The sequence below is a fragment of the Lacerta agilis genome, chromosome 11 (genome assembly GCF_009819535.1).
Source record: "Lacerta agilis isolate rLacAgi1 chromosome 11, rLacAgi1.pri, whole genome shotgun sequence".
NCBI classification, from domain to species: domain Eukaryota; kingdom Metazoa; phylum Chordata; class Lepidosauria; order Squamata; family Lacertidae; genus Lacerta; species Lacerta agilis.
The window spans coordinates 14,136,791-14,156,963 of record NC_046322.1 but is presented as its reverse complement, the minus strand read 5'-3'; the positions used below and the strand labels follow the sequence as shown (position 1 = coordinate 14,156,963).

The window sequence follows — 20,173 nt, the reverse complement described above, 5'->3', positions numbered from 1 at the left end:
TGGCAAAGTTCGTAAGTCGCTTTTTGATTCTTGGCCGTTGTTCTTCACGCAGTGTTGACTTTAACCTGAGCTTGGCCTTGGAACAGGGGGACTATGTGATATGCATCGGGTTGATAGGCGCGTGCCAACAAGATAAGTCCTGTCGTATATACATGGTTGGATCGACTTTCGTCTCTGGAAGAACACTTTCCTTCTCTGCATTGTTTGCAAAGGGCTGTTTGACAGGCTGTGTGGTACACACAGCTCTGATCTCGAAAAGAGGGGTCATGGAGGAGGCTCAGAAAGAAGGACTGGGAGGCAACCACTGGTGCCCTTCAGAACCTACCACTTGAGATCATTGCCTCCCCCTGCCTAATGGTAGTACTAGCTCTGAGAACAGACCATTATTTCACTTTTCTGTGCACACCGAAAATGCTCTGGTACAGCATTTTAAATAGCTGAAAGACCCCTTTCTTCTGTTTTTTCTTTGTGTGTGTTGCAATTCCAAGAACTCATTCTAAAAGTATATCCCTTTGAAATGAGAGGCACTTGCTGTTCTGTACAAATATTTAGGATGGTGCTACTGTATAAGCAAATACAAGAGATTGCAAAATATCTGGCAGCACCTTCGTTGCATTTGGCCCAAATGTACATGTAGTCTCTGGGGTTGAGCTAAAGGGAGTGGGGAAGATTGGAAAATGGCTCTGCAAGTTTGAAGCAGAATCTGGCTCTGTCTGGTACTGGTTGGCTGGCCTCTGTGAAACCTCCCCAGGATCCCTGAAACACTTTTGCTTACTAAAAAATAGTGTTTCCAGTGTTTTTAACAAAAATACAAATTAATGTATAAATGCATGAACTTTCATATAATGCTTTGGTTTTTTTTTTTAAAGAAACAAATAGCATGTCTGGGATGGCAGTGGGGAGACTGATGGCTCAGTGTTTAATGTATGCCTATGATTTCAGCTGCAAAACAAGGGAAGAATCTGGACTGTGCCTTCAGGTGATGCACTGCTAAGAGACATGCAACAAGCTCTCTATGTTACTGTGACTCTGTCTTCACTGTTGCCCCGTTGTGCTCATGTCATGACTGTGACCTTCCTATAGGCATCTGGTTGGTGAGTGTGAGAACAGGATGCTGGACTGACAGGGGTTTTAGTGTGTTCCAGCAGGGTTCTCTTTAGGTGAACCCTAAGAAGATCAGCCAATTATGGGGCAATCCAGAGGTTTTCAATCTTTTTGAGTCCACAGCTCCCTTGACCAACAGCATTCTTTCTGTGACACCCCTGTGGGGCTCAGGAGCCCAGTTATGTCACCCCTTGCCTGCAGAACAGGCAGCCCCTCACCCTTTTTCAGACACCCTCACACTGCCCAACAGGAGCCTGGACACCATTCATCTGGGGAGCCTGTAGCCAGGGCTGCTGTAACAAACAGCCACACAAGCCTTTGGAAGCCAGAGACATGAGAGGGCATCAGCGGAGGGAGGGAAGGAAAGAAAGAGGGTCAGAGGCCAGTGTTGCCTGTGGTACCCCTGACCATCATTCAAGGCATTCCAGGTGCCACAGCACACTGGTTGAAAACCACTGGTGAAATCATATCCCTGTAAGAAGTAAGCCCCATTGAATCCAATAGGTATAGGACAGCACTGCTAGTTAAACCACAAAGAGGTACTGCCAGTTACAGGAAGATCTTTGTATATATTTACTGTAGCTGCTACAGTGCTGTTATTACAATTGCCCTTCGTTGAGGATAGCTTTGCCATTTGGTTCAGCGAAGTATTCAGCATATGAATGAGACAGTGCATAAGGGTTGATTTTTTCTTTTGATTACTCTGTGAGCTGCACTTTTACACAAAGGCAATTGTACAAACGCACCTTGAACAAGAAAAGCCCTGCATACGGAAGAAAAACAAAGACATAAAAATGGAAACCTGAAATGTTTCATCCAGAGATAGACATTACTTGTGGTTTTTTTTGTATGTGTGTGTTTGGACGATATACACACTTGGTGCCGCAAATGTTCCACCTGGCGTCTGTCTGTTTATATTTTAGGAAGTCTGAAGATAACCAGAGATAGTACAGCTTGCTGGTGTGAAAAGGGATGAGTACGGATTTGAGCAGGATTTATGGATCACTAGGCAAGCCCAAGTTCTTTGCAAATAAAAACTAGCAGGCTGGCCCAGGAACAAAGCAGAAGTGATGTTCTGACCAAATGTAGGAAACAAGATCCAGAGCTGACCTTAGATTGAGATAGGGAGCCAGAGATCTCCCTGGGCAGCATGGTTATATATAAAAGGAATGCTACTTGTCAGCTCAGTAATTGTTACTATTCTGCTGTTACGAGGGTCGGTTGTCCACGCACCCAGGTGTCTCCAACACACAAGCGGGTTCAAACCTTTTGCTGGAGTCAATATGTTTGTCTGTTATGAATAAGTGTCTTAACCTATGTCCAATAAAGAAGCTGACACACTAGAGGAATAAAGAAAGGTTGGCTCATCACATGAAATGAAAAGAGGCAGAATATGTAGATGCTGCTTCAGACAAGGTAGAAATATGCAGTAAATGATGCAGTATAATACACACCTTAATTATGGGTAAAGGTAAAGGGACCCCTGACTATTAGGTCCAGTCACGGACGACTCTGGGGTTGCGGTGCTCATCTCGCTTTACTGGCCGAGGGAGCCAGCGTACAACTTCCGGGTCATGTGACTAAGCCACTTCTGGCGAACCAGAGCAGCGCACGGAAACGCCGTTTACCTTCCTGCCAGAGCGGTACCTATTTATCTACTTGCACTTTGATGTGCTTTCGAACTGCTAGGTTGGCAGGAGCAGGGACCGAACAATGGGAGCTCACCCCGTTGCAGGGATTCAAACTGCCGACCTTCTGATCGGCAAGCCCTAGGCTCTGTGGTTTGGACCACAGCACCACCCGCGTCCCTCTTAATTATGGGAAAGAAAGAGAATTCCTAATTATCCAAGCCTGAAGAACGTATGAGGAAAGCTATAGTCTCCCTCACCTGTTCCTTGGTCTGCCATCCAGGAAGCATGAAAATTAACCCTTGAGATCACAGAGCAAAAAGGGGGGTCCCATTAGAGCTGTGAGCTAACCAGTGATTTAACATCTGGGGTTTAAATACAGTTTTAGGTTGATGTACTTCTATGCAGTGAGGAGGTGGCTTACTGAGTGAGGGGATAATGATGATGATGATTAATACCCCACCCATATGATTGGTTATACTGTAACATCTTTATTCCTTTGAACCATTGCTTTATTTCCTGCAATTTCCTGTCCATTTACAATTTTGTTTACTGAAATAACTTTGAAGCTGAAGGACCTTGACTGTACTGAGAAATGTCTGAGTGGTTGTCTATATATTTCCTGCACCATTTCTTTACTCTTGGAAGATTTCATTGTCTGTGCACAATCTATTTCCTTCTTATAGGAGGTGCTGATTAAACTTTGCTGGTAGCACAGGATTAGTCTGCTAATCTTCACATTAAATATTAGGAAGCAAGAATATTTAATTGTACATTCCAGGTCACATTTGACCGAAGAACTGGTAACAGCACCGGGTTTAGTTCATTGAGGGGTGTATTTTATATTAAAGCAATGTCCACTATACTGACACCATGATTGACAAAAATGAACCACAGAAAAAGTTCAGATTGGCACCTATTGTTACACAACTCCCAGCAGTAAAAATAGGTGCAATCCATTGAGTGTTGCACAATTACACTCTCCCTTTGTTTCAGTTGGAGAATTAAGGATTTGCCTAACTCTTCCTTAGTGAAAATAAAAAAGTAAAATTGATACAAAACTTGGTTAAATATTCTCCCACCTTAGACAATATGCTCATTAACATGATTTACTCCTATTTTATAATAATTTAACTAGAATAGTGCTACGCTTGTTTAAGAATAACAGCACACACGACGTGATTTAACAGCACAATATTTATATGCATGGGAAAACAATCTCATGTCATGAAGCAGATGTTACAGAAAGTCTCTCGCTGAGAAGAAGCAACCTTGCAGAGCTGGATTTTTTAAATAGAAATCCCCCATACTGAGAAGAATTTACAGCCTTATTTATAGTTAGGTATTATTAGCTCGAAAACTTCCATTAACGAGTCTAGCAAGAATTCTGCTCTCTCACTGAGAATAAGAAGCCTTCTGTTTAGTGTATTAGAAAAGACAGAACTATTTGGCAACCCTTCTGCTCCCAAAAGCTTGATTTTTGGCAAACACAGCAACAGGTATTGGAGTAGAGGAGGGGTTGTGACCACTAGCCACTTCTGACCAATAGCCTAGACAGTGGCGGATCTTACAGTCTCAAATTTCACTGGCACCCTGTGCAACGTCAAAATTTAGTGCCTCTCACCTTCCATTCTACATCATAGTTGTGGCATCCCTGAACCAGTCATGCTCCCCTAAATCCACCTCTGGTCTAGCACAGACCCAGATTTTCTAGTTTTGCTACCCTTGTACTAGAGTCAAAGGCTAACACTCAGGGAGTGCAGGCAGGCATCTTGGTCAACTCTATGAAAAGCTGCTCCCTGACAAATTTTGCTAAAAAGAGAAGGAGCAGCGGTGCCCTTTTCTTTTTTTTTAAAGGAATTTATTAAAGATTTTCCAAAATAGAAAAAAAATAAAATAAAATAAAAACATTCCACAAACAACTACACAACATCAAAACAATACAAAGAAACAAAAAACAAAAAAGGACAAAAAAGAAAATACTATATCAAAACAAAATTGCATCCATACATGTTAAACTTATAAAATCTTGATGAACTTCCCCCTACTCTCTCTTCTGCGTTCATTTCGAATATACTGTAGTAACTTTGTAACCTCTTTAAAACCTTCTTTAACAAACTTATCTACCTCATATTTAATATCTTCTAGTCACACTTTTATCTCAAAATTAGAACATCATAATTTACAATACTACCTCCTTACATCCTACTTCACCTTAACAACTTATTACTTTCGCCTATTCTTTCATCTAATTCCCATTAAATCTCTATTTTTTCTCGTTTCTTTAGATAGTCTTTGAATTTCTTCCATTCTTCTTGCACCTTCTCCTCCCTCTGGTCACGGAGTTTCGCTGTCAGTTCCGCGAGTTCCATATATTCAATCATCTTAACTTGCCAATCTTCCACTGTTGGTAAATCTTCTGTTTTCCAGTTTTTAGCCATCAAAATTCTTGCCGCTGTTGTGGCATACATAAAGAGAGTTCTATCCTTGCTAGGTATCACCTGATTAACCATGCCCAAGAGGAAGGCCTCTGGTTTCTTTAAAAAGGTGTTTTTCAACACTTTCTTTAATTCATTATAAATTTTTTCCCAGAAATCCTTTACTTTTGGGCATGTCCACCACATGTGGTAGAAGGAGCAGCGGTGCCCTTTTCAATGAGGCCCATTTTTGGGAGAGAGGTGCATACTTTCTCAGAAGTAAGTCCCACTGTGTTCAATGGAGCTTACTCCTAAACATCCTTGTGTACAGGAATGTATAATAAATTGCAAACAAGCGAACTAAAACAGTGGCTATAACTATGGACTCAGCTATACAGCTGCAAATAAAATGTTTAAATGTGCAATATACAAATGTGACACTAGATGGAGACATTGAGCTATGCCAAATTCAATGTATTTTTCCAAAACGTTTTTTTTAAAAGCACTTTCACAAGAGTTTTTTTATATGTGTGTAGATTCCACCTATAGCAATGGCATTCACTGTCAGGAGCTTCTGACTACAGCCTCATGTGTTGAGCCATGTTACTGCAGTTTTTCACTTAAGTGCCAAGAACTGACTGCTGGCTCTTTCTGGACAGGCAAGAGTATAATAGGATTTTGGGTTGCAGTGGTGCTTTGCTTGAGCAACAAGGTTTCTCTGTGCTCTAGTCTTGCGCTTTGGTCCTGACTCCTGGGTTGTTCCCCAATCCTGTCTTCTGGTTTGCCCTCTGCTCCTGAATGCTTTCTGCTCTTGAGTCCTAACTAGTTCTCCAACCCTGCCTTCTGGCTGCCATCAGATCCTGATGGAGGAGTTCAGTTTCTTGATTGTGATTGAGTAATAACAGCAGAAACTAATGCAAAGCACCAGATGGTGAGGAAAGGAACTTCCCTGGAAGAGTATACCCAGTGACATTATCCTGAGAACTTCCACAGAATAGTTATGAGGAAATAGGGTTAATACAGATTGCAAATCTGTTTGCAAACTGAAAGGGCTAAACAGCAAAGTAATCCAACTCAAACACCTCTAGTGATTAAGATTTATTCATCAAGACTCCCCCGACCCTGAACCAGGAGTTGTTATTTTCCAACAGATGCAGTGAGAACCAGGAACATTTGGGTTTAGCTCAGAATCCATAGCGGGACTAGATAACTCATAGATCCTTCCCTAGTCTACAGTTGTAAACACACCATATTCGCTCATATTATTCTTTTGCAAGTGATTAAGCAGTAGCAGAAGCAACAACATTTTCTTAGGCCAAAGGCACAGTAGTTCCAATTATCTAGAAGGCACCGTGTTGGCTGTTAGCAAACATCCCGCGGGGGCAAGTTGTGAGACTGACCCCCAGGTAGAGACGAAGCCTGCGTGCCCTCCTGGCTACTCGAGTCCAGGGGCACGTTAATAATATGCGATTGTTCCCCAGAGTAAAGAACAACATACACAAGCCATTAAGGCTAAAAACTACTTTATTGCAGATAAAATGCAGAGTATGTCTCTGCTTGCAAGCTCAGTAAGTCAGAGCTGTGCATTAAGGTGTCCAGCATCTCTGAGCCAGAAACGAAAGTAAAGTACAATAGTACAGTACAAAAACATCACGTGTGTGAGAAAGCTGGAAGGACTAGTGGCTTTCTCACAGGATGAAAACAGACAGTCATGTGAGCCTCGCTGCTGAGGCTTTTGCAGCTCGGCTTGTAATAATATCACAACATACCCCTGCCTTAGATTATCTTCTAGGATCTGAGATTGGCGTGTCCCTCTCGATAAATAACTTTGTCTTGCCCTGTGGTTAGACCCTCCTACACCAGACAGAATTCCTCCAGTTAGGACAGAATATCTGGATGGACTTGTAAAGAGGTAAAGGCTTTCTGGGAAATGATATATAACGAGTTAAAGAAAATGTTTAAAAACACCTTTATTTAAAAAAAAACAACCAGAAGCCTTTTTACTGGGTATAGTAGGTGAAGAGATACCAAAAAAAGATAAAGGACTGTTCATGTATGCAACAACAGCGGCAAGAATCCTTTTTAGCCCCAAAATGGAAACAACAAGAAGGACAAATGAAAGAAGAATGGCAGATGAAAATGATAGACTTTGCCGAACTGGCGAAGCTGACAGGAAAAATCCAAAACCATCACGATCAAGTATTCCAAAAAGACTGGAGTAAATTTATACAATACAGTGGAACCCTGGGTTACGTACCTCCCATGTTGCAGACCTTTGAGTTGTGACCGCCTGCAACCCGGAAGTGTTTCCAGAGTGTGTGCGACCCCCGGATGCACAGAAGCGTTCTGCGCACTTCCGTGCATGCACAGAAGCGCTCAAATTGTGCTTCCGGGCTTGTTTTTTTGTGTGTGTGTGTTTGTGATATGCACGCCCGTGTTACGTACCGCGACCCGGAACGGATCGCTTACATAACCCGGGGTATCACCTGTATTTGAAAGACCATTGTAAGCAATTAACAACACTAGTAGGGGTATCTGAATACTTGTAATGATTTTTTTTTTACCTTTCTACATTTCTTTAAACTTTGAGGCATTTTGTAATGAGTTATATTAGAACTGGAAAATATATAAAATGCTGTGATATAAAGGTTACTTTTGAAAGCCAAGAGGTGAGAGGGAAGGAAGTCAACAGTCTCTAAAGAGCCAAAGAAGTAAAGTCGATAATAAGATGTGATTATATATGCTTAAATGGAAAATTAATTTTAAAATTATTTATTTGTTTTTTTAAAAGGACGGAATATCTGGAAGGGAGTAGACACAAGACAGTAATTTTAATTTCAAGGAGTCTCAGCAAGGGACCTGTCAATTTTGCTTACTCTTAGTTTTTCCATTTTCAGTCTTAAATTCAGTTCTTCACATTTTCACATCTGTTCGCAATTTTTTAAAACAGAAAAGTCCTCATGAAAATCCAACAGCATTAGCGCACATTTCTCCTAATATTTGTAAGCACTTTTGCCTAATATACCTTTTTTTTGGGAAAAGCAATTTTCCATAATCCAGTGCATTTTTGTAGACACTTTGGGCCAATAGGTGCATATTTGTGTATGTGTGTGTATGTGTTACTTGTCTGCAGAATGACATTGCAATATTCGGAGAGCTATGAAATTTTAAAGATAGTTGTGTCTCATTTCCCGTATTGTTTTGTGAAATGCGAATGAGAGATGTTTGCTTTTAAATATGAACAAAATAAAAAAAAATTAAAAAATTCCTTTCAGTAGCACCTTAGAGACCAACTAAGTTTGTTCTTGGTATGAGCTTTCGTGTGCATGCACACTTCTTCAGATACACTGAAACAGAATATAAGGGCCTGGTGACTTCTGTTTCAGTGTATCTGAAGAAGTGTGCATGTACACAAAAGCTCATACCAAGAACAAACTTAGTTGGTCTCTAAGGTGCTACTGGAAGGAATTTTTATTTATTTATTTATTTTGTTTTGACTATGGCAGACCAACACGGCTACCTACCTGTAACTTTAAATATGAAATGAATTGAATTCTTTCTCCCATTGTTAGTCCTGACATGCATTCGCCTTTTGAAGAGTCACAACATTCCACACTGCTGGGCTATAATAACTCTTAAGTAACCCATTACTAAATTAATTTACCAGTCACCTGGAGGTGGTGGTGAGGGAATGCTGTGCTGACACATTTGGAAGGTGCTATAAATAGCTTGGAAACAAGGGAGGAACCTACAGAGAAAAAGGTGAATCGGCCACATCATGGTGTTCGAAAAGATGGTCATGTAATCAGAAACAGTAACATGGACAACTCACACTCATTGCAAGGTTATAGATAGGTGAGGAAACTGCTTACGAAAACAGGATTTCTGTACTATTTATTTATTACCTGCCCTTCACCCTAAGGTCCCAGGGCAGGTTACGACATTAAAACACAAGATTAAAAACAGGTTTAAAATGACTTACAACCATACAAGATAACGTGGGTCCTAAAAATATACACCTCAAGTGCCAAAAGCCAGTGTAAAGGAAGTGTGCCTTTAGCATTCTCCAGAAGCTGTACAAAGAAGGTGCCAGACACAACTCTGTGGGGAAGAAGTTCCACAGCTTAGGGGCCACCACAGAGAATGCCCTGTCAAATACTGCGCGCACACACGCACACCCACAGCTTCTGAGGGCCCCTCTGCCAATTTAAGCACCCAAGGGTCTGTAGGGAAGGAGGCAGTCTTTCAGATATTTGTGTGAGAAAAACAGCACAAATTCATTTCGTCCAATTTGTCCAATTTACATTCATTTAAAGTGTGGGGAATGCTTGCATGGATTAGATGTAGCAATGCTGCTACATATTTTCTGGGAATTGTCTGCATTTAGGCGCACAATTCCTTTCATGCAGTTTAGCAGGCCAAAAAAAAAAAAAATGAAATCAGAAAGAGAAGGTAAGAAAATGGGAGACAGATAAAGCTTTGTATGTAGAGGGATGTAAAATACTGGCAGGTGGAGGCACAGGTGGCAGTGCTACACCAGGGGAAGTATCTCAGTAGGGATGTCTAGTGTCGCAGGATCACAACACTCCTCTGTCAGCCCGCTTAGTACTTCCCCTGGATCTCATTTCATGGAGCCCTTCCTAATTCATGCAGGTGGCAATGATTAAAAAATGGTGAGTGGGGGAAACTGAGAGAGTTAAAAAGAAGTGGCAGAAAGAGAGGCAGGAAAGGCGGTGGCAGAAGATAAAGGGGGTGGACCTACCCATCTCTAGCCCCAAAAAGATTACCTCCAAGGATAGCAATCTCTTTTCATTGATAGGCACCTACCTGCACATGTGGTGGGAATGCCAAGAAGTTCAAGAATTTTGGGAGGCTTTTTGCAGAAATTTCTGAAACAGTAAAACAAGAAACAAAAACCGCTCATATTCTGTACTTACTGAACTTATTTGAGGTCATTCAGTTCAAAACTGTACTGATTTTAACCACTGATTTCAAAACTGCATTGATCTTTTGGTTTCTTTGAATTCCCAGCAACGCTGGGTATAAGGCTGCTAGTTATTAACAGAGCGTCACTGGTGTAAAAGTACTTTATGGAATAACATAAACGAAAATACAGGTTTATTCACCGAGAAGTTTTGCAATTTACATTTTGATATTGGGAAAGACTATCAAAATTAGAGGGAGGAGACTGAAGCATTAAACAATAGAAGAGTATGTGCAAATGCAACCGCCTTTACTTAAGCGCAGTTTCCCTCAAAGGATGAGGCACAGTAGGTTAAGACAAAGGCTTCCTGGAAAGCATAGGTTTTGAGGAGGAATGTGAAGGAAGAAGTGACATTGCATAGGTGTTCTGGGAGGGAGTTCCAAACAACCAAAGGAGCAGCAAGAGTGAGGGTAGCAGACAGTGGTCATTTGTCTATTTTATTTGAAATCATTTCTAAACCATTTAATGTACCGAGATATCATAGGATCATAGAGTTGGAAGGGACCCTGAGGATTATCTAGTCCAACCCACTGCAATGCAGGAATATGCATCTCTCCCACACGGGGACTAAACCTGCAACCTTGGTGTTTCCGCACCACACTCTAACCAACTGAGCTATGAGGTAAGAGCTATAAGGGGAGCAAAGCATGGAGGGTGTTGAAGAAAGGACATTGTTTGTTTGTTAGGGTGCATGCAGTGCTATTATATAGAGAACCGGGGTATGGGTTTAAAGAGGGGTACCACATGGTCTGAACTGAAAGATTTTGGCAGTAAGGTTCTGAATAAAGGACACAGGCTTAAGGTATGGAAATGGAAAGCCAAACAGGACAAAGTTGCAGTTGCAGGAACCGATAAACGAGATCACTAGATCCAGAACCAGTGCCCACTCACTTTATTGCATTATTTTGTGTTATTAAAAGCAGATATGACTTCATTCTTTGATGTTTGTGCAGCTGCACAAACAAAACCCAAAGAGAAAAGCTGGGCACACCCGAGGATTGAATAGATCCTGTTAGGAAAGTTGACTTGCTTTCACTTCAGAAAAGACGCCCAACCCATAAAATACCAGAAACAAGCTGCATCTCAGAAACAAGTCTTGGTGAATTCAGTGGGGCTTCTTCCCAGCTATGTGGTGTTAGGCTCTTACCCTGAGTTTGACATAATCGTCTTCTTATTCAGTGATCACTTCTAGCCAAGTAAGATTGTCTTCCATAAACACGGTTTTAACAATGAGTCCATAAGTTGGAAGGGATCCCTAAGGGTCATCTAGTCCAACCTCCAATGCAGAAATCTCAATATGTGACACCCCCATCCAATTTGCAACCGTACCAGACCCTGCTTAGCTTTGCAAATGCGCTAGCAGTTTTTCAAAAAAACTGCTGTGCCACTAGATTCAATATAGTTTGTCATAGCTGGAGTGGTGGAGTTTGACACAAGGGCAAGTTAGAACTCCCAGTAGGCACATGGAAGCACTCATAGAGAAATAAGTGTCAACTAAGCACTGCTTCACACGTTACATTCATCTTCATGGCTAGCCCAAACCACTGCACCACACTGTTGCCCTCAGGTCCTGGTTACTGGCCTCCCAAAGGTCCCAACGCTGGCCACTGTGAGAACAGGATGCTGAACTAGATGGGCAAGCTTTTCTTATGAAGACAAAATAGAGGTGGATTTCGTTTCCTTTCAGGTAATTTCCAGGCAATTATACTGATTACATCTTATAGATTTACAACTTCCCTATTCTTTGCAAAGCACCTGCAATACCACTTTTTTTAAAAAAAAACTCTTTGGGAAGGGCGACAGTGACGCGTGTGAGGCACCTATCTACCACTTACATAGCGCGGGGAGTGGGGGATGGGGGAGGTAATTCAGATACTGTAATCCTGAATTAACAAGACCGGTAACCTAATTTAGTTTGCCTCAGGAAGGGCGCGCGCGCGCGCTGCTCCAGCAAACTTCCTCGCCAGGTGCGCCGTTTCCCACCCAGCCTTCTCGCGCCAAGACGGCCTGAAAACGCAGCAGCTGTCGAAGCCGGAGAAGCGGCCGCTCTCCCAAGCCGCGCCCTTTCTTAGCGGCGCTGGTAGGCAGGGGGCGGCGCCCCAGAGCCGCTCGCGCCCTTACCTGCGAGTCACGTGTTCGCCTTCCGGCAAGGGGCGGGGCTTCTTGTCAGAGGTGTGTGTGTCTCTCTCTCTTTCTCTGTCTCCGCCTCCTTTCTTAATTTGGCTTCCCTTTCTCTCAGGAGTATCCCAATTAGACTCTTCTTCCCTCAGCCTCTCCACGTTTCACTCGACTTTTCTCTCGCCTCCACTCCCCGCGCGGAGGAAGACACCTGGTGCGCGCTTCTCTTTCTGTGTGTGTTTGTGCGCTGCCGGGAGAAGGAAGCGAGGAAGGGAGGGAGAGAGAGAGAGCAAACTTGAGAAACTTGTTTGTCCACTCCCCGGGCTGACTCTCCGCGAGCGAGCTCGTTTTAAAAGGGGAACTGTGTGGGGAGGGGGGGAAGGAAGGAAGGAGAGGGAGCCACTGGCCGAGAAAAGCATGAAAGCGAGCTGAGCAAAACAACCCACCCACCCCCACCTGCTTGGGATTCTGCCTGGACACGGAGAAGAGGGTAAGCGAAAGGGGTGGCTATTGTTTGGGAGCGAGAGGGATGTTGGGAGGCGGAGGGAGGGGAAGGGGCTCCAGGTGTGTTGCAGCACTCGGGGCAGAGTCCCTGGGCTTTGTTCTTCTCACCTGCCCGTGGCATGACAGCGCCACAACTCCTCCTTTTCCATATCTCTCCAGCAAGAAGTTGTATCAGATGCTGGGCGGAGGTCGGACTGTACCTCTGAGACCTAAGCCTTCAAACTTCATTTTCGTTTCCTCTTTTCCTTCTCCCCCCCCCCCTCAAAAAAAAAGACCGACCTTGTTTTTGAAGAGGGTCTTATTCTTGCCTTTTCACTTCCTGTTGTGTTTGTCGTCCCCCCCACCCCCGTTTTCAATCTGTGCAAGGTTGTGTATGTGGCATGTCATGTCTGGGTTGGTTTTTGATTTGCATCTCTCAGCTGTGTAATCGGAACGTGGACAGATGAATTCAGGAAAGCGCACATGCTCTGGACCATATTACAATCAACTTGTTTTCCTGCTCACAAATCTAACTGTTTCTCCAAGTAGATTTGGAGACATAAACAATGTCTGCAGCCCACACCCTTTTCATTTCCCGTTCACAACTTCTCAAATGGGTTTTCCTTAATTCAGATCCGGATGATGTTTAGGGATGGCAGGCTGCCTGTTAAATTTGTTTGGCGGATTCTTAGTTCATGATCTGAGATAAATCGGTGCCGGTGTTCACTGATGGAGGGAATTGTTGGGGGACGGTCTTCTGATAGCTGTGAATCTCTGTTTGTGAAGGAGGTACCCGTCAGAGTTAGAAGACAGTGACATGTGCACATAACCAGTTATAGGTAGAGGCAGAGAAAGCGGAAACTCTAGTTTGAAGACACAAAGGCAGAGAGAGAGAGTGTTGTGAGTTAGTTGCAGGAGGAGGATCTGGGGCTCAGAATTTTGTCCCCCCCCCCCGGAATGTGACACAGGGTGGCACTGATCTACTGCCTTTAGCCTATTTATTTAATAATAATTATTAAAATATCTGTCCTGTCATTTCTGATTAAATACTGTGCTCTATTTATTTATTTCATAAAGTTTATATACAGCTTGATTGTAAGAACCTCAAAGCTCAAAGTTTTGATGTGTTTCTCTCCAACCCCCCTCCCCAAAACCACTTGCTTTGATCCAAATTGAGAAGAAGAACCACCTAGCTATGTTTTAAGTCAGTGAGGTGTCCACAGCCCCGGATACGCTGTTTAGTTTCTTGATTTACCTATGTACTCAGCAGGTAAAATAAGATACCAAACAGCGGAGTTGTGTACATCTCACTGACTTAAAACATAGCCAGATTTTTGTTCTTCTCAATTTGGATCAAAGCAGATTTTTTGTTTATGCTCCATGGACAAATGAGAAAGGACTTAATATTCAGTTTCTAATAGTAGAACCCACCATTTTCTACCTCTATCCTCTGGGTATGCACAATACCGAAAGCAGTCATTTTCCAACCTGGTGTGCTCTTGATGTTTGGCACAACAGCTTTAATCAGGCCCAGCCAGCCAAGAATGGGAAACCTGTGGCCCTCCAGATGTTGGACTGCAACTCCCATCATTGCCATCCATTGGCCACACTGGCTGGGGGCTGAAGAAAGTTGGGAGTCCAAGAGCTGGGCAGTTACAGGTTTTGAACCTCCTGCGGCCTCACTGCCTTGAAAGATTAGGCGCCCGCTAGAAGAAGAGTATTTTCTGTGGTGGGAACTTGTCTTCGGCTTTATGTGCTGGGCAAAATAAATAAAAAGAGGATGGAAAGGGCATGGGCATTTGGAGGGGAAAGGCTTTGGGTATCCCACCAGCCATTGAACACAATGTGCTTTGACTATACACAATTTGGACTTTACGTACAATCCCCAGAACATAACCCCCATGTAAGCTGAGAGTCGCCTGTACGGAAATCATCTGATTTAAGAGCTCCTATATCTGCATTCTACCCCCAAAAACAGCTTCTAATAACTAGCCAAATCTCTCTAGGGAGGGATTTCGCTATTTGGGATGCTGCAACCGAAAGACAGAAAATAGTGTTAGTTCAATATACTACTACTGTCATGGATCTTCCTTGAATGAGGTCTTGAGGTGCAGATTCCACCCTTTACTCCAGAATTCAGAGCATCATAGAATTGTAGAGCTGGAAAGGACCCTGAAATGTCACCTAGTTCAACCCCTTGCAATGCAAGAATTGGCTAATAACTTGTTCCTTACAGTGTTTATTTGGAAATAAGTCTCCCTGTGCTTAATGTCGTCTATTTCCAAGAAAGTGTGAGTAGGCTGCCTGCCTTGGGCATTAGCACTTCTGCTATGCTTGTTATGTGCCTTAACCTTTATTCTGTGATTGAAATACGTGTTCTAGGTGTGCCAGATAAAAATGACCCCTTCCTGGTTGGATATTGCTTGGGCCAGAACAACACCGAATATCTATAAGTGATTCACTAGAGCAGGAATTCAAACAGGTCACAACCAGACTGCAGAGTGTGGTCAGTCTGGAGATTCCACCCTTTACTCCAGAATTCAGAGCATCCTACTTCAAATATGTGCACTGTTTGCCCAGAGATTTAGATCTTTCCATGGTAGACATGGCATGTAAACACAAAGTGCTGTTCCGAAGTGAAATCGGGTTATTTTCCATCAAACAACATCAGTGCCGTTTTGAAAGGGCAGAGCAAAAATTTACTCCTCACCACCTCTTGTCTATGTGGCTACAGGCTACTTGCTTGTCTCTGGGGTATTTGCTTGTAAAATGACTCTATGTGGCAGCTTCTTTCAGATTCCTTTAGAATAATTTGGGCTGGCACAGTTCGTATTGCACCTGAAATGGAGAAGATAAGGAATAATAGTTTGTGGCTGTTCAGGGATTTTTTTTTGTTTTGTTAACTTGCTTGTTTAAACAATTTGAAACACCTCTCCATACTCAATTAATGTTACTGTTTTTTGAGTTTGTATGCGGGGTAGGGAAATAGACCAACTGTTAACTCTGTTATAAGCCACTTTGTCTTAGTAAGCCAAGGTATACATGATCCTTTTGCTTCCACGCAGAACCCCTCCACTCCTCCCGTTGGCATGAGCTGTGATTAAACTAGAAAGCCTCTAATTAGCCATAGTTTCACACTCCTGTGGTAAACTATAGTCACCAGCTACAGAAGGTGCCAGGATCTTTCATCAACTTTAAACCATGGTTTAAGAGCCTGGCTTGTTTTGAAGCTGGTGACCATAGTTTCCCAGTTTGGAGCAACACTAAACTGTGGTTAATGAGACTTTCCTGTTCAGCTTCAGGTTATAGTGAACAGGCTACATGTGTGGGAAAAGACTTGTGCATATATATCTTCCCGACGATTGGATACAGAAACTAATGGAATATGCAGAAATGACGGAACTTACTAGGGGGGAAAGAAAGCAAGACAACAATTTTTATTTTTATTTTAGAAAGGAACGGAAGTGGTTTATTGAGTACTTACAAACTGTAAACAGATCAAGACATTGGCAGGATTATTGTTAAAAACCTGCAGTTTTCAATATGATATTAAATGCTGTAGACGATTAAAGAATAAGGCAATTTGGAGTATTCAGGAAAGGACAAAAATAAATGTAAGGAACCACAGAAAGAGGGGGAAGGGAGTCAAAATTGAAAATGTTAAAACTATGGTTAAATAAAAGACTTGTGCATATATTGACTTAATAAGCTGAGGCACGATGATCAGAAGACAGCCCACGTCAGCTCTGAACACATTATAAGTTCTGCATTGGGATTTAAAAAGAAAACTTTGTTTACTATTGTCAGGGATACTCGGTTTCCCCCGGCCTCACTTGTGAGTAAACAAAAGTAGAGATATCTGAACTTCTTAAATTTTCTGGTGCCATCAGTTCACTCAGAATGCTTTCTGAACCACCTGGTAGCTTAGGTGTAAGATTGACACCAATGCTAGAGACAGGATAAACTTTACACTAAGATGGTTGGTTTATTAAAGGAATATTGGGCACATAAGGGAATACTGATACTTCTATTGGGACCATAAAGGTGCTTGTTGACAGTTACTGAAGACTCAAGGGACACTGTTGCTGACACCAGGCTCTAAGTGGCCTTTACCTCAAGCCCTTACACCTCCGCCCTGACCAAATGCTCCCACAGCCCTGTCCAGCTGCTACTGGGGACAGTCTCCCTCTGTACCCCAAAACTCCTCTAGCTGTATTCCTGACTGTTTGGACACTTTAGGAAGATTTTAAAAACCTGCTGGTGTCACTTTCCTCTGGTACACAGGGCAGCTGTTCGGACCAACTCAGTCACTGGCTCCCTTCTCCTGGTCTTCACCAGAAAAGGTATCAATACCTGGGTATTCAATTCAGGCCTCAATATTTCTCCTCAGCTCATCTTTGGTCTATTTTTCACATTACCCTCATCAAATCCATTCTCCCCTAAACTCCTTAGCTGACAAAATCTCAACTACCTCTCCCTCAACTGGCAGTTAACTCTCAAACAACTAGAACCTCTGGCCAATCAGAGTTTCCTTTCACCCAGACTGATTAGTCTAAATTCATCTGATTCCACCTTCACCTAATGAATTTTCAATGCAATCGTATCTCTCTCTCCTCTCAGAACCTGTCACCTTGTCTCACCGCTAACCAGGATTGCCACATCATGACAGGACAACTCCTTGAGCTTCCTTGGTCCCAGAATATTTCTCCCTTCAGAATACAATCATAAGCAGACATATATACAGCATTTCTGTTCTCTGTTCCTGTTGCTTAATCCTGTCTTAATCCGCACTGGAAAACTAGTGTTTGAATGTTAAGAATCCGAAGGGTTAATCTATGTAGGCTGGTGTGATACTGCACTGGAGAGAAACCAACAAAATTTCCATTTAAGAAAGCAAGCTTACTCTCTTGTCTTCCAGTCACTTGGAAATTTAGCAGGATATATTCAATATGTACATTGTTTGGTCATGCATAACAGTGCACACAGACATGTCCATAATGAAACATCATATAAGAATTCCTGCTGAATGTCCTCTGTTTTTTTGTTTTTAACACATGTACACTTTCTGACTGGATATGGATTTTGTGTTCCACTCTATTTCTTGCAAAAGACTTAAATTATGCAGTCACTAGAGATGTTTCACACCAGCATGTTTTTTTTCACAGAAGTAGGGAAGAGTTGCTGCGATAGCAAAAGCTTGAAAACTTCTCTTGACTGCATTAGAGGGGGAGATGAGAGTACACAAGGCTGATGTTTACTGTGGCATATGTGTCACACTAAACTATGATTTAGTGTCCCTGACATCCAAATTTGGTGTTGCATCCAACTAAGCTGTAGTCAGGCTGGACCCATTGATATTAATGTATATCACTAACTTTAGGTCCATTCATTTCAGTGGGTCTACAATGAAAAGAGATTAGCTGGATCCAGCCCTCAGATGGTATGTGGCACTTCCATAGACTTGTTATAACTACCGTATATACTCGAGTATAAGTCGACCCAAATATAAGCCGAGGCACCTAATTTCCCTACCAAAATGTGGGAAAGCTTATTGACTCAAGTATAAGCCGGTTCACCTTTGCCACTGTGGTAGAGGAGGAACGAGCAGCCCAAAGCAGCCCTTTGGGCTGCTCCTTCCTCTTCCTCCTTTGCTGCTGTGGAGCTCACCCCGTCGCAGGGTTTCGAACCGCCATTCTTCTGATCAGCAAGCCCTAGGGCTCTGTGGTTTAACTCACAGCGCAATGTTCCCTTGTGTTATACAGAGAAGGCTGGGATCCTGTCCTGTTTAAGCAGGAGCCAGGGAAAGTGAGCACCTGTGGGGTTTTAATACTTCCTTAACTGATAGGCTTTCTGCCTTCTGGGGTCTAAAGTTTGCATTTATATGAGCAGTTCAGGAATGGAACAAGCTGCCTGGGGAGAGTAAAGAACCACCGTTCTTGTACACTTCTTAAGGAATGGTTGACTTGAGTATAAGCCGAGGGCAGCTTTTAAAGCACAAAAAGTGTGCTGAAAAACTAGGCTTATACTCAAGTATATACGGTAATAGCCATGGAAGGACTTATGATCTATTTTTTTATAACCAGTTAAGCTAATGGCCATCATCACATCCTGTGGTACCGAACTCCAAGAAGGAGAGGAGATAGATAAAAATGATGAGGCAGTGGCCAGGCATATGAAATGTGACCATTCTCTCAAGCTGCCGTCAGATTCCACTGTTGTAAAAAGCACTGGATTTGGAATGGAAAATTTCTCACCTAAAACCAGTAAATAGGAATTAGTCACAGTTCACACAAGCCTTGTATAATTCTTTAGAGCACGTTTATGAGACAATATTTGATATTTCTCACGTGCCAAAACATCTGACTTAAAAATAGTAGAACTAAAGCAAACAAGGTATGGGTGATTCATGCTTTGTTTCAATCCAGTCTGAGTAGATCTTCTGATACCTCAAAGCAGTATTACCTTGGGAAGAAAGGTTGGTTGCTGATTACCCAGATCTAGTCTATTTATAGAATAAAATCAGTATGCAAAGCCAAATGACATCTGTTAAACCATAGAATCACAGAATTGTAGAGTTGGAAGGGACCCCAAGAGTCATCTAGTCCAACTCCCTGCAATGTAGGAATCTCAGCTAAAGCATCCCTGACAGATGGCCATCCAACCTCTGCTTTAAAAAGCTCAAAAGGAGGAGAGTCCACCTCTCATGGGAGTCTGTTCCACAGTTGAACAGCTTTTACCATCTGGAAGTTCTTCCTGATGTTTAGTCGGAATCTCCTTTCTTGCAACTTGAATCTATTGGTTCGGGCCGTACTCTCCAGAACAGGAGAAAACAAGGTTGCTCCATGTTCCATGATATCTGAAGATGGCTATGATATCTCAGCCTCCACCTTTCCAGGCTAAACATCCCCAACTCCCCCATCCATTCTGATAAGGCTTGATTTATAGACCCTTGATCATCTTGGTCACCCTCCTCTGTACATGTCCTGCCTTGTCAATATTCTTCTTGAATTGTGGCGCCCAGAACTGGACACTGTATTCCAGGTGTGGTCTGGCTAAGGAAGAATAAAGCAACGCTATTACTTCTCTTGATCTGGACACTTTTGTTGTTGTTCAGTCGTGTCTGACTCTTCGTGACCCCATGGACCAGAGCACGCCAGGCACGCCTATCTTTCACTGCCTCCCGCAGTTTGGCCAAACTCATGTTAGTAGCTTCGAGAACACTGTCCAACCATCTCATCCTCTGTCGTCCCCTTCTCGTCCAACTTCAGGATCTGTCCTTCTAGTGAGCACTCAGGGCTGATTTCTTTGAGAATGGATAGGTTTGATCTTCTTGCAGTCCATGGGACTCTCAAGAGTCTCCTCCAGCACCATAATTCAAAAGCATAAATTCTTCGGCGATCTGGACACTAGACTTCTGTTGATGCAGCTTGGAATAGCGT

General features: G+C 42.7%; 1 protein-coding gene across 1 annotated transcript in view; it reads left to right on the top strand.

The window, feature by feature from the left end:
* The first annotated feature begins 12,428 nt into the window (after positions 1–12,428).
* Positions 12,429–20,173, top strand: part of ATP8B1 (ATPase phospholipid transporting 8B1) — a 70,365-nt gene continuing 62,620 nt past the window's right edge. The window contains 1 exon segment of the mRNA XM_033164341.1: positions 12,429–12,741. The gene's annotated coding sequence lies outside the window, so the exon portion shown is untranslated.